We start from the raw sequence: 13,599 nt of genomic DNA on the forward strand, positions 1-13,599 counted from the left end.
CATACACTCACTCCCTATACACAAACGCCATACAGATATGAGCACATGCATTTAGACACTCATACATCCACAGGCCCAGCTGTCAGATAGATACAAAGCGTCCACACAAATACAGTCACGCACAGAGCAGCGTATATACATCTCTCCATGAACATTTTCTGCCATCAATTAAACGCCGTTCATGTTTATATTCACCAATAGGCAAGTTCATTTACTGGCCCATGCAGCGAAACAAATTATGGATTAGCAGATTATCGTCAAAGTTTAAATACAAACACAATGGTTTACAGCACACTGTATATGTAGAACTGACACAATCTACAAGTTCCCTTTCACTTCAGAGTTACAGAGGGATAGGTAATATTTAAACAGCTGACCCTATTGTTTATTTCCCCAGCAACTCTTCCCTGTCTTTAACTGTTAGACAACCCGCACAGCATTGAACATACGGTTTCTCCAGCAACTTCTGCGGGAATGAAATGTCCTTATTGAAGGAATTGTTCAGGTCGAGCGCTTCCATTGGAACCTGCTTTCCCAGTGGAACTGTGCGGCAGGGTGTTTGGACAGTGTTGTGTGACAGCCGGCGGCGCTTCTCTGGTTTTCTCAGGGAGGTTTTGCCAAGCTTGCTCTCCTTTCTCTCTCAGCTCAGCGTGTGAATCAGGGCAATCGCAACCTCCCAGGCACCCGCCCGTACCGGCACCCCCAGCCTGACTCCATGCCTCCCCTGTCAAATGCAGCGAATGTTCAGCATCCCAGGATGGAGCCGGGAGTTCTCATCTTCCTGCTCTACGTGATGATCATTCACGAACTGGTTTGTGGCTGGATGGAATATCAAAGGCAAGCGTCCAAACCCAAGAAACAAGCCCGTCCCGTCTGGTCTTCCAGGTGAGTCTCTATCAGCAAGTATGTTGTTTCCTCAACTAAACATCTGTCTTGAGTTAAATCAAACTCTAAATGTTTACTCGAAATATTCAGATTATTGAAGATCACTGAAGATGCAGAATCGTTCTGACAGTAGAATTGTATGGCGCCAGCTGACAATTGTTTATGTTTTAGGAAAGGACTTACATTTTATATAGCTCATGTAAAAGCCTCAAACTCTCAACATGTTTTCATATTTATATCAGGCAAGGATTGATGAATAAGATCTGGTGCTCATTAGGATAGGGCTGGCAAAAAATTCGGATGACCCCAAGTTTACATAGAGTAACATGGATCAGGATCAGATTATTCAATAACCTGAAGACACAGGGTCAAGGAGGGAAAATCTGGGTGTTGTTCCTGACTGAGAGACAGAGCCCCCCTCCCAACCTGAGTACAGCAGCCCCAATAGGTGCATCCTGTCCAGTCATGGTGCCCCCTTTCCCAGACTCTGACAGAAGTAACAAAAACCTGGATGAAGGTTTCAACAGAGGCTGAGTAGAATCAGGTGACATTACAAAGGCAGAAACAAGAGATCCTGGTGATGGTGCAGATGTGCAGCTGAAAGCCTATCTCAAGGTCAAGCAATACACTGAGACTTCAAACAGTCTGATTCAGGTAGGTGCAGGAGAGGGGAAGATATACTGGTGATAGAGAGAGAGAAGGTTGTAGCAGGGACCAAAGACAATCGCTTCAACCTTCCCAATACTTAATCAGAGGAAATTTCTGCTCATCCACTACGGAGCAAGCAGTCTGACAATTGCAAGACAGTGACAGGATTGAGAAAGGTGCTTGTGTTATAGGGTCAGGTACATGAAGAAATAGGTGTCATGTTTTCAACTGATGTAGCAAGGAATATGTTTTTCGGGAAAGTGCTCTGCAATCTAGTTCTGGGACAGCTACAAAGTCAACACCCATCAGTGAACAGGATCGAGTTAAAGAAGCAAAAAGGAAAGTGAACACACAAGTCGAACAATCAATAAATAAGGTTTATTAGCCATCATTACTAGGAAATTGAAGAATACAAGAAAGCCTTGCTGCAGTTACATAGAACCTTTGTGAGACCACACTTGAAGTACTGTGTACAATTCTGGTCTTCATATCCAGGGAAAGAACATACACGACTTACAAATGTTCATTAGATTGATTCCTGAGAAAAGAAGGCTACCCAATGAGTAGAAAATGAGTAGTTCTTCAATGTTTAGAATAATGAAAATCAATTTCTTTGAAAAGTAAAAATGTTTTAAGACATTAACAAGATAGATGCTGAGAGATTGTTTCCCTGGCTGAAGAGGCCAGAACTAGAGGTAATGCTTTCAAGTAAGGGAGGGGTGCCTGTGACTGTTTAAGCTGAGATGAGGTGACATTTCACTCAGAAAGTTGTGAACACTTAGAATTCTCAATTCTGGTGTATTATAAATATTTGATCATAAAGTAATTTGAAGACTGAGATGGATGGGTTTGTGGGCACAAAGGGAATCAAGGGTTATGGAGATGACATACAAGTTAAACCATGATTTTATTGAATGAAAACACATGCTCAATAATCCTTATAGCCTATTTTCTAAATCCTACTTCTTATGTTTTTGGAGAAAATTGTGCAAATAGGAGAAGGGTGAGGAGAAAACAGGACAAATTGAGAAATAAATCTTGGTTGGTAGTTTATACAGGATATTGTTTGGGAGGCTGGTATGAAGTGTTTGGAGGTGATGAAGATGATAAGAGTTTCAGCAACAACAGGCACATGACAGAGGCAAAGACACAAATAGCCATAGGTTTTCGGAGGATGAAAAGAAACAGTCTGTTAATAGTAGGATGCAATGCTCAGCTCAAATAGTCAATGTGATCATTGTTGCACAAAGAACCTAGAGCAAAGTGATTTCTGGTGTCATTCAATGCAACTAAACTATTTTGTATACTAAATAATTTCTAATATTAATGCTATCAGATAATAAATAAATAGTGGTTTACCAGAAAATTGAAAGAAATTGTTTTTCAGACCTCTTTGTGCAGCCAATGCCCTCGAACTAAATATTCATATCTTGTGCTTATAAAATCTAGTATCCTCCCAAAGTATGTTCAATTACATGTTTCACCTTACATGGTGACAGTCTCAGTGGTTGGGCTATTTTGTAACTGACAGACTGGATAATTGCTGTGTTATTATTAAGACCTTTATAGGCATTCGTGAAATAAATCTCTATTGAAGTACCCACCATGAACCCAACAGCTGCCAGGCTTATTCATTAAAACTAATGCAGTGAAGTGTTCATGAAATACTCTCTGTCATTTGAGGTTTATTAACTCCATATACATATATATATAGCAACCCATGTTAGAGTCGACACTGAAAATAAAACAATGCAAGACTAGTTTTACCTAGAATGTGACAATAGAACAAGAACCACAAATTCAAATTATTGAAAGGCACATTTAAAATGCGTCTGTGTTTGTAACCAAAAGATGGTTAGCATTTGGTCAGCATTGGAAGCAAAACCATTAGAATGCTATCAGAAATGTTTCTTTTTAAGCTGAATGAACTTGGATGGATAAATATCCTTCCTCATCCACAAGGTAACAATTTGAGCTCTACCACAGCTCTTTTTATTCATGGTCACAAATGGTATCATTTCTATAAGTAAGCTTGTATTCCCCATGATATAAAACCAATAACTCAGTGAACAAGATCTACCAGCAGACACACTTGGGGTCAAACAATGGGAAACAATAGAAGTCACTAACAAATTTGAATGACCACAGGGAGAGTGGTCCTTGAACAAGTTTAGGACACGCCAAGACCCTGTGCAGCTAATCTCCACAGCTGGGATCTTAGTACAAGTCCTGATGCGCTGGTGGAGAAACACCAGAAATGTTGCACATTACTGAGGAGTGACCCCTCTACAGATTAAGTGGTGAGCGATCTATCTTTGACTCGACATATCAGGAGGCCACTTCTTGGCTCTCATAATTTATTTACGCTAAATTAACAAATAAAGGAGGAGTGGTGTGTCACAACTTCTACAATATACCCCTTTGATAATACACATGCCTGTAAGCATATGTTACACATCACAAAACATATGCCTGCAACATCCTTTTGATCTCTCATTTACTCACAAATCGCAGTGCCATCAGATCGTAGGGTGAAAACACAACTGAGTGCAATAACTTAAATTACATAAGAGCAACAAAAATCAGCAGAAGAATGTTAAATATAAACACAGCCTAAGGGGTCTTGTGGCACAGTAGTAGTGTCCCTATCTCTGAGCCAGGAGCCCTGGTTCAAGCCCTGCTCCAGAGGTGTGTCTCTGAACAGATTGATTAAAAAATATCCAAAACATAGCTATTGCTTGACTAGAGAATAACAATATGTTTCAGAATTGAGTAATTTCTGAGAATCTTTAAACAATGTCTTTTGATGATGGTGAAGGTCTGATAAAGATCTTCTCCACCGAGTTCTGCCTGCTGCAGTGACCTGTAAAAATGGTTAAGTAGAGCACTGGAGACCTAGAAAAGCAGCTAATGCTAATTCCTGCAACTAGCATTTCATTCTTTAGATCAGAGAAGATCTTTCTGGAATAGGAAAATGCTTTGAGGGAATTATAAATTATCTTTGCAGTCACTAATAAATATAAATTATCTCTATTACTGAAGCAAATTAGGTATAATCCCACTGTCTGGAATGTGTTTACTATGTCAGGATGAAAGTATTGACAATGTCTGAACAATGTCCAGGTGCTTAATAACTTTATAAAATGGGTGCTGCTCAGATCAGCACTTCCCTTTTATTACGTCCTTGCTGTGTTGATTATATTATGCCTTGCAGATTGCCATTTACTGGCTCTGCTCATTATTGCTGGCATGGGAGAATGCAAGTTAATGAATGTATTGTGGTCTGTATTGTACACTGACTGACAACTTCCTAAAGCTGTACCATATTTATTATTGAGACCTCTTAGGGAACAGGTCTTTGTGAGCTGTTTTAAAGGAATTGTCAAGGCACGGTGTTTTAGAGGTTAGCACTGCTGCCTCACAGTGCCAGGGATCCGGATTCAATTCCAGCCTCAGGCGACTGTCTGTATGGACTTTGCACGTTCTCCCTGTGTCTGTGTGGGTTTCTTCTGGGTGCTCCAGTTTCTTCCCACAGTGCAAAGATGTACAGTTTAGGTGAATTGGCCATGCTAAATTGCTCATAGTCTTCTGGGGTGCATTAGCTTGGTGCATTAGTCAGGGAAATCGTAGAGTAATAGGGGTAGGGGAATGGGTCTGGAGGGACACTGTTTGGAGGGTCAGTGTGGACTTATTGCACCAAAATGGCCTGTTTCCACACTGTAGGAATTCTATGAAGTTATGTCCTTGCTTTCCTCCTAATATCCTTTTGGAGGTTCAAAAACTAGGGAAACTGAATTTTGCATGCCATATTATTTCATTGCCATGATAAAAAAAGCTCCTCTTTTCAAAAGTCTTTGTGTCTCAACCCTAACAATGCTCTAAGCTCAAAATTAGCGAGCTAACGTATTTATTTGATAATCCATAATGCCTTTCTTTTTCAGCAACATGTCTTCAGTGCTGAAATCCACCTTGCCCCAATTTTATCAGTGCCACTGTCAGAAATAGCAGACTTTCAGAACACTATTTAAACCAATTCTGCCTAGATTACTGTTTTGTCTTTGCTTTATATGAAAGCCCTGTAAAAACACATCAACATTCCTGCAGAATGAATGATTCAAGCATTGAGACGATTGGAGTACACCGATAAGCAACATGTCTTTAATAATTAAATTAACTTTGTCTTTAATAATTGTCATTTTCCTCAATCTGGACTGAGTTAGGTGTAAGGGTTTTGTACTTTCATCAGCAAATATACACTCCTGTTCTTATAGAACTCTTCTCTAATTTTGTCATAACTGGAAACTGCTGTGGTGCCCAATTCTCTTGGGACATACTAATAATGGTCACTGAAAGTTAATTTCACTTTCAATTATGATTAAAATTACTAATTTACCACATTGTCTAATTAAGAATATTCCCTAGTACATAAACATACCACACAGAAGGAAGTCATTATCCTCTATTGTGTAAATTTGAATAAGGTATTAATTAATTGAATTTGAACATTTAGCTTTGAGCTGTGGTACAGGAATTTTGACAGACCAAACGGAAAGGCAATGATGTTAATGTTTCTTTAAGCGATAACATTGTAATTGCCAACTTTAGAATCACCACACTTCATTTTCTAATTTCTAATGTGAAGCATTTGAGCCTGACTTTGCTATGTTGTTCATCTGTCTTGTTTTAGTCATGTGAAATCTGGAAGTTTAACACACTCCAGATCTCTGAATCGTTATACAAAACGTGAGAAATTCCGCGATTGGAAGAAGTCTGGACGCATAGTCAGAAAAGCCTGAACACAAAATGCAAATCAGAACTGATTATCAACCTGGGAGTCTATCATGTTCTGAATGTGTGTGTGACTAAGTGATTCCAAGGAGCTGCCAATATCTGCCTTGGTGTGTTGATGCTATCTAACAACCTTACAGTGTCATGTCGTCTCTACAAAGGAAACACATCATGTGATAACAATAGGAATGTTAATGTGTACCTTTTTTGCACAAGAAATCAACAACTTTGTATTATTTATTGTAATTCTGTATGCTGTGATACGTTAATATATTATTACATATGACAGAGTTGGGGCCATTATCAGTAGTGTGATTTTTCCTTGCCATTGTTAAACAACAGTGCTTCTTACCACTTTCTGTCAGGAAGCCTTGTGTTCTCAGCACACGATATTTCCAGCATTGTGTTAATTTGGAGCATCCCGTTTGAACATGTGCAACACTGGAAAAGGGTAAGAGAAATATCAAAGCCTAAGGACACATAGGAATGACAAATTTGAAATAAAACTCTTAAGGGACTGCTGACCTCCCATTTCACACATTGGTAGTCCACAGTTGAAAGCTTAAATTCAGTTTATATGCTGCCATGCCAAATCAGTATTCAAATGCAGAGGAAGAAACAAAGTCTCTGCCTATGATTGGAATTCTATTTTACTCATATGTCTTTAAGCAAGGGTGATTGACATCCATAAATATGTAGCATACATTAAGATTCACATCAAACATGTTTCCTGTTACTGGAATACATGTCAACTAGTCTTAAAGAACCACTGAAGGTAACCTTCCGGTCACAAACCTACTATTAGAAAATGTCGAACCTTTAGTTCTGAATACATATTCAAATACTATTTATTGTTTTTAATAAATGCATGTTGTTTCTGTTGTAAAATGTGCAAAAATGTTTTCTTTAATTTACAATAGTGAATATTAAAACATAGAAATCTAATGAGGCAGAGAAATTCACAGTAGCACTGGACTAAACATCAAATTATTTAGTCAATAATTTATTTGAAAAATGTTGCCAAACAATGCAAGATTCCAATGACTTCAGTGCTTTTTAAAGATGAAAAATGCTATGTCAGCAGAGTCTTGCATGATTTGTGAAAATGTCACAAAAAAAGCATCCAAACTTCTACTTTCCAATATATACCTTTGATTCTGGATGTGTATTCATGTAATTATTAAAGATCTGTGTTCAATGATCTAGAGTTCAATGTCTATTCTAATTTATATGGATTTAGTGCACAATATATTTGGCCAATTTATATTTCACTATTCATTGAGTACATTTTCAGTCCTTGGTTGGAGGTAAATGGATCCAGATAATTAGCCATTCCTGATGAAGGGCTTTTGCCTGAAACATCAATTTTCCTGCTCCTCGGATGCTGCCTGACCTGCTGTACTTTTCCAGCGCCACACTCTTGACCCAGATAATTAGATCCAAAACAGCAAGTCCTGCCTCCCAGTGATTTGAAGAGGCATTGGGATTTGTATGCTGGCAGGATATAAAAATGTATAAGGTCAGAACGTTAGCCTGTAAGTGAGAAACTTATTATCTAGTGAAAGGGTGGGAAGCTTTTTTCGATTGTAGGCATAGGGATCAGTGGATGTCTAGTCATGAAGTGGATCCTTTTAGTACAATAACATTAAATGGAAATGGCTCAGGGCACCGAACATCTTTGCTTCTGAAAAGCAGCTGAACTCCCTGGTATCTCACAGTCAGCGGTTTATCACAGCATTTGGGAGGTGGTGGATGCCCTGGTTCAGAGGATGCATCTACATTCAGAGGGATTATCCTGAATTCACCGCCAGTGAGCCACTGAGATTTGCCTCCATCACTGGACTCCCTCAGGTGCATGGTGTTGTCCAGGTCACCAAGTGGCCACCATGATCATTTGTGGACTGGAAGTGATGCAACTCATCAATGTTCAACTAGTATGCAACCACCAGATGAGATTCCTGCAGCTATGTCCCATTATGGATACAATTACAGGTCCCACAGTTGTTCATAAAGCTTGTGACAATGAAGAGGAGTGATGATTGCAAGGTGCAAAGCTTATCTGGTGAAGACGTGGGTGCTGATGTATAGACACAATCCTTAATACAGGTATGAAGATGTTACAACTGCTTCCTCCACTGAGCATAGCATTAAACGTTTCAAGATGTGCTTCTGCTGTCCTAGCTTGGGTTTGCCATAAGCAGGACCAGAGATAGAAATCACGGGCCATGGTGCTTCCAGGCCCCTTATACCCAAACTTGCCCTCACTCTTAATTCCTCAACAGCTACTGTTGAGTGTCTTTTCTATGTACTTGAGACTCTATAGAACAGAGGAATGCAGCATGTGTTTATTAGCTGATGCAGTCAAGTAGCATCAATAACTTCTATATTGGAGTTGAGTAAAGGTGTGTTTGGACTTGCAGAGAAGAATTATCAACCCTCCAAAACTACAATGCACGAGGAAAACATCAATTTCCGAGATAATCTCAGTATTTGGCACAAGATGGAGGCATAAGTTAGCAACGGTTTCCACAAAATAAATGGCTTACACACAAAAAAATCACTAAACACCCCATTCATAGACTATTGAGGTCACAGCTTATGTGTTTCCTTTGCGTAATCCCACAGCTAAAATGTTTTAACCAGATAGTCACTATTCTCACCTTAGATCTCAATTCTAGATTTAAATTTAACAATTGACACATTGCTCATTACTTAATTTTATGCATTTAGTAATTACAAATTTAAGCAGCCTTTAGCTAGAGATTCTACATTCATTTGCAAAGATTTCCTCAATTCAGTGATTTCAGGTTTTCCTGGATCTTTGTTGACAACTTTAAATCTTTCTCTGTCTTTTGTGGCTCCCGTCTCTCCCTAGCCCCTTATAACCTCCTTCCTTTTCTTCCCCCTTATTGCTTTCTGCTCCCTCTTCCCCTTGCAATCTCTTCCTCTCCTTCACCCCTTTTTCAGCCTCCACCTTTCCCACCACTCTCTTAAGGCCAGGTTACAATGCAATGCTCTAGGCTTAGGCCATGGCTCAATACACAGTGCCCTTGAGCTTCTCCATCTTCGAACCCCTCTTAAACTGTCAGTACAATAATGGCAGTTGCCTCCTTGATAAATTGACTCCTTGTCATTGATGCACACGATTGAGTGTTCAACACATTCCCTGACCACAAACGGGCTTGCTCATGTAAAATTGATTGCCATACAGTGGGGTTGGGACCAAGAATTACACCCCATTGGGCCCACCCTTGAATAAAGGCTCTGCCATGCAATTCATTTGATACTCAAGAACAATATAATATTTAGACTAGTTGATAGAACTCCAGAGAAGAACAATGATTTAGAATACAATCAAAGGCTGCATTTTATCATTGGTTGGACAGTGTGAGTTCTGATATTCTCAGCTAAACCATTTGATAAATCCAACGACTTTTCAGCTGGGCAGTAGGCAATCTGTTCAAGACCTGTATTAGATATCAACAGGCAAACAAAAGTGCATTGCCATCAGCTTGGGAATGTTGTACAAGATACTAATTTCAACCAGGAGAGGAGCAAATCAGGTGAGGACTTGAGGCAGGCAGCATCGTTGAGGGGAGCAGGAAAGCTAACGGCCCTGTAATTAAACAGCGTCATTGCGAGGAGCGAGTGAGGCATGGACCCTCACAGAGAAGTGGATAAACCAGTGGCGGAGGGACTTTGTTCATAAACAAGAACAAGATTTCTCTAGTCCATATTTATGTAGGAGCAAGGGTAAAATAAGAGTAAAGGATCCATGCGCTATTTTGCTAAAGTATATCTGAGAAGCTGTGACCTGTGGTTTACACACTCTGCACAATGTGAGACATCCTGGATGCTGCTGGCAATCTCAACGACTATGGTTTCAGGAGGTGTCTCCAGATGGAGCAAATCCAGCTCTGGGTTTCACAGCGTGAGCATCAGCAGGGCGTTCAGAAGGCTGAATGCTTCGTAGCTAGCTCGTTTCAAACCATGGTCATCCTCTAGTTTAAGGAAGTGCTGGCTGAGAAGGCAACCAGGCAGTGAGGAAACTGTCAAAACAATGGGAGACATTCAAGGAGGAAAGAGCAAGAGTAGAGATGAAAGATGTTCTTCTAAAGTCAAAAGGCGATACCACGATTGGACAGCCATGGATGACAAGGGGTACAAAGGTTAGGATGAAGAAAAAATGAAAAGTTTTAAGGCAGACAGCGAAGGTTCAATACTGCAGAGTCCTTGGAGGAATATAAAAAATGCCAAGTGAGAGGGTCTTAAAAAAGAAATTAGGAAAGCAATGAGAATGCATGTTACTGCATTGGTGGGTAAAATTGGTGGGTAGTCATTGGGCAGCACAGTGGCTCAGTGGTTCGCACTGCTGCCTCACAGCACCAGGGACCCGGGTTCAATTTCTGTCTCAGGTGACTGTCTGTGTGGAGTTCGCACATTCTCCCCGTGTGCTCCTCTGAGTTCTCTGGTTTCCTCCCACAGTCCAAAGATGTGTCGGTTAGGTGAATTGGCCATTCTAAATTGCCCATAGTGTTAGGTGCATTAGTCAGGGATAAATATAGGATAGGAGAATGGGTCTGGGTGGGTTGTTCTTCGGAGGGTTGGTGTGGACCTATTGGGCTGACGGGCCAGTTTCAATACTGTAGGGAATCTAATTCTAATAAAGAACAATCCAATGGATTTTTAAAAATGTAATGTAAGTCCAAACGATTAACCAGGGGAAACGTAGGGTCCACAGACGAAATCTTGTACAGACTGAGACATGCAGCACCGCAATGTATACTTTGCATTGGTTTTCATAATAGAAAAGGACAATGCAGATATCGATATCAGGAATTTCAAGAAATTTTCAAATCCTCTTTGGAGTACCAGGCGACTGGAGAACTGCTGACGTTGTCCCATTATTAAAAAAAAACAGGGAGTAAGGGAGTATGGGACGGCACGGTGGTTCAGTGGTTAGAGCTGAAAATGTGTTGCTGGAAAAGCGCAGCAGGTCAGGCAGCATCCAGGGAACAGGAGAATCGACGTTTCGGGCATAAGCCCTTCTTCAGGAATGAGGAAAGTTTGTCCAGCAGGCTAAGATAAAAGGTCGGGAGGAGGGACTTGGGGGAGAGGCGTCGGAAATGTGATAGGTGGAAAGAGGTCAAGGTGAGGGTGATAGGTCAGACTGGGGTGGGGGCGGAGAGGTCAGGAAGAAGATTGCAGGTTAGGAAGGCGGTGCTGAATTCGATGGATTTGACTGAGACAAGGTGGGGGGAGGGGAAATGAGGAAACTGGTGAAATCCGAGTTCATCCCTTGTGGTTGGAGGGTTCCCAGGCGGAAGATGAGGCGCTCTTCCTCCAACCGTCGTGTTGTTGTGGTCTGGCGATGGAGGAGTCCAAAGACCTGCATATCCTGGGTGGAGTGGGAGGGGGAGTTGAAGTGTTGAGCCACAGGGTGGTTGGGTTGGTTGGTCCGGGTGTCCCAGAGGTGTTCTCTGAAACGTTCCGCAAGTAGCCGGCCTGTCTCCCCAATATACTACTGCCTCACAGCACCAGGGTCCCAGGTTCGATTCCAGCCTTGGGTGACTGTCTGTGTGGAGTTTACGCATTCTCACTGTGTCTGCATGGATTTCCTCCGGGTGCTCCAGTTTCCTCCCACAGTCCAAAGATGTGCAGGTCAGGTGAATTGGCCATGCTAAATTGCCCATTGGTTAGGTGCATTAGTCAGAGGGAAAAGGGTCTGGCTGGGTTACTCTGCGGAGGGTCAGTGTGGAGTTGTTGGCTGTAGGTAATCTAATCTAATCTATAAGGGATTGAGCCAGTCAGTCTAAACTCAGTGGTGGGGAAATTATTAGAGAGAATTCTCAGTGACAGCATACACCTGCACTTGAAGATATTCTGATTAATCAGGGATAATCTACACAGATTTGTTAAAAGGAGGCTGTCTTTGACAAATTTGATCAACTTTTTTGAGGCAATAGCCAGCAGTGTTGATGAGGGGAATGCATTTGATTGTCTACAAAGACTTCAACGAGGCTTTTAATAAGATCCCTCATGCCAGATTGGTCAAGGAAGTCAGAGCCCATGGAATACAAGAGAAAGTGGCACATTGGATCCAAATTTAGTTGAGAGGTAGGAAGCAAAGTGTGATGGTAAAGGGCTGTTTCTGTGACAGTCTGTTTCCAGTGAGATCTCATGGGACCTGGTACTGGGCCCTTGCCTTTTGTGGTATACGTGAATGACTTGTACTTAAGTGGAGCTGGTGTAATCAAGAGGTTTGGGAATAACATGAAAATTAGTAGGTTTGTAAATAGTGAGGAAGACAGCTGTAAACTGCAGGAAGAAGTCAAACGACTGGTTAGAGCAAAAGAGAAAATGCTGTAAAATCTCAGCAGGTCTGGCAGCATCTGTAAGGAGAGAAAAGAGCTGACATTTTGAGTCTAACTGACCCTTTGACAAAGCTGACAAAGGGTCAGTTAGACTCGAAACGTCAGATCTTTTCTCTCCTTACAGATGCTGCCAGACCTGCTGAGATTTTACAGCATTTTCTCTTTTGGTTTCAGATTCCAGCATCCACAGTAATTTGCTTTTATCAACTGGTTTGAGCAAGTGGAATTCAATCCGGAGAACTGTGAGACAAAGCAAGAGATTACACGATGAATGATAGGATTCTGGAAAGTACTGAAGATGAGAGAGACCTCAGTGAGCATGTACATTGATCTCTGAAGGCAGCAGACTAAGTAGGTAAGATGGTTAAGAAGGCATGTGGAATGCTTGTCTTTATTAGCCAAGGCATGGAATACAAAATATGGAGATTATGCTGGACAGGATGTTGCCAGGTACAGAAGGTTTGAGTCATAAAAAAAGTCTGGATAGGCTGTGATTTTTTTCACTGGAAAGTGTGCGGCACAGTGGTGCAGTGGTTAGCACTGCTGCCTCACAGCGCCAGAGACCTGGGTTCAATTCCCACCTCAGGCGACTGACTGTGTGGAGTTTGCACATTCTCCCCATGTCTGCGTGGGTTTCCTCCGGGTGCTCCGGTTTCCTCCCACAGTCCAAAAATATGCAGGTTAGGTGAAGGGGTATATGTAGGGGAATGGGGGTCTGGGTGGTTTGCGCTTCGGCGGGTCGGTGTGGACTTGTTGGGCCGAAGGGCCTGTTTCCACACTGTAACTAATCTAATCTAAAGTAAGAGGTTAAGACGTGACCTTATAGAAGTTTATAAAATAATGAGAGGTATAGATAGAGTTAATGGTAGTTGGAGTTTCCCGAAGATGGGGAACTTCAAGACTA

General features: G+C 41.3%; 1 long non-coding RNA gene across 2 annotated transcripts in view; it reads left to right on the forward strand.

Moving 5' to 3' along the window:
- The window catches only part of LOC122564780 (uncharacterized), an 11,121-nt gene extending 3,592 nt beyond the window's left edge, over positions 1–7,529 (forward strand). For both annotated transcript variants that reach the window (XR_006315998.2, XR_015760736.1), the window contains exons 2-3: positions 645–885; positions 6,221–7,529. This is a non-coding gene — a long non-coding RNA (uncharacterized LOC122564780). The remainder of the gene's footprint in view (positions 1–644; positions 886–6,220) is intronic.
- The last annotated feature ends 6,070 nt before the right edge of the window (positions 7,530–13,599 follow it).

Source organism: Chiloscyllium plagiosum, unplaced genomic scaffold (assembly GCF_037043375.1).
Source record: "Chiloscyllium plagiosum isolate Xiang-an unplaced genomic scaffold, Cpla_swu_hap1 HiC_scaffold_21, whole genome shotgun sequence".
Lineage (NCBI taxonomy): Eukaryota > Metazoa > Chordata > Chondrichthyes > Orectolobiformes > Hemiscylliidae > Chiloscyllium > Chiloscyllium plagiosum.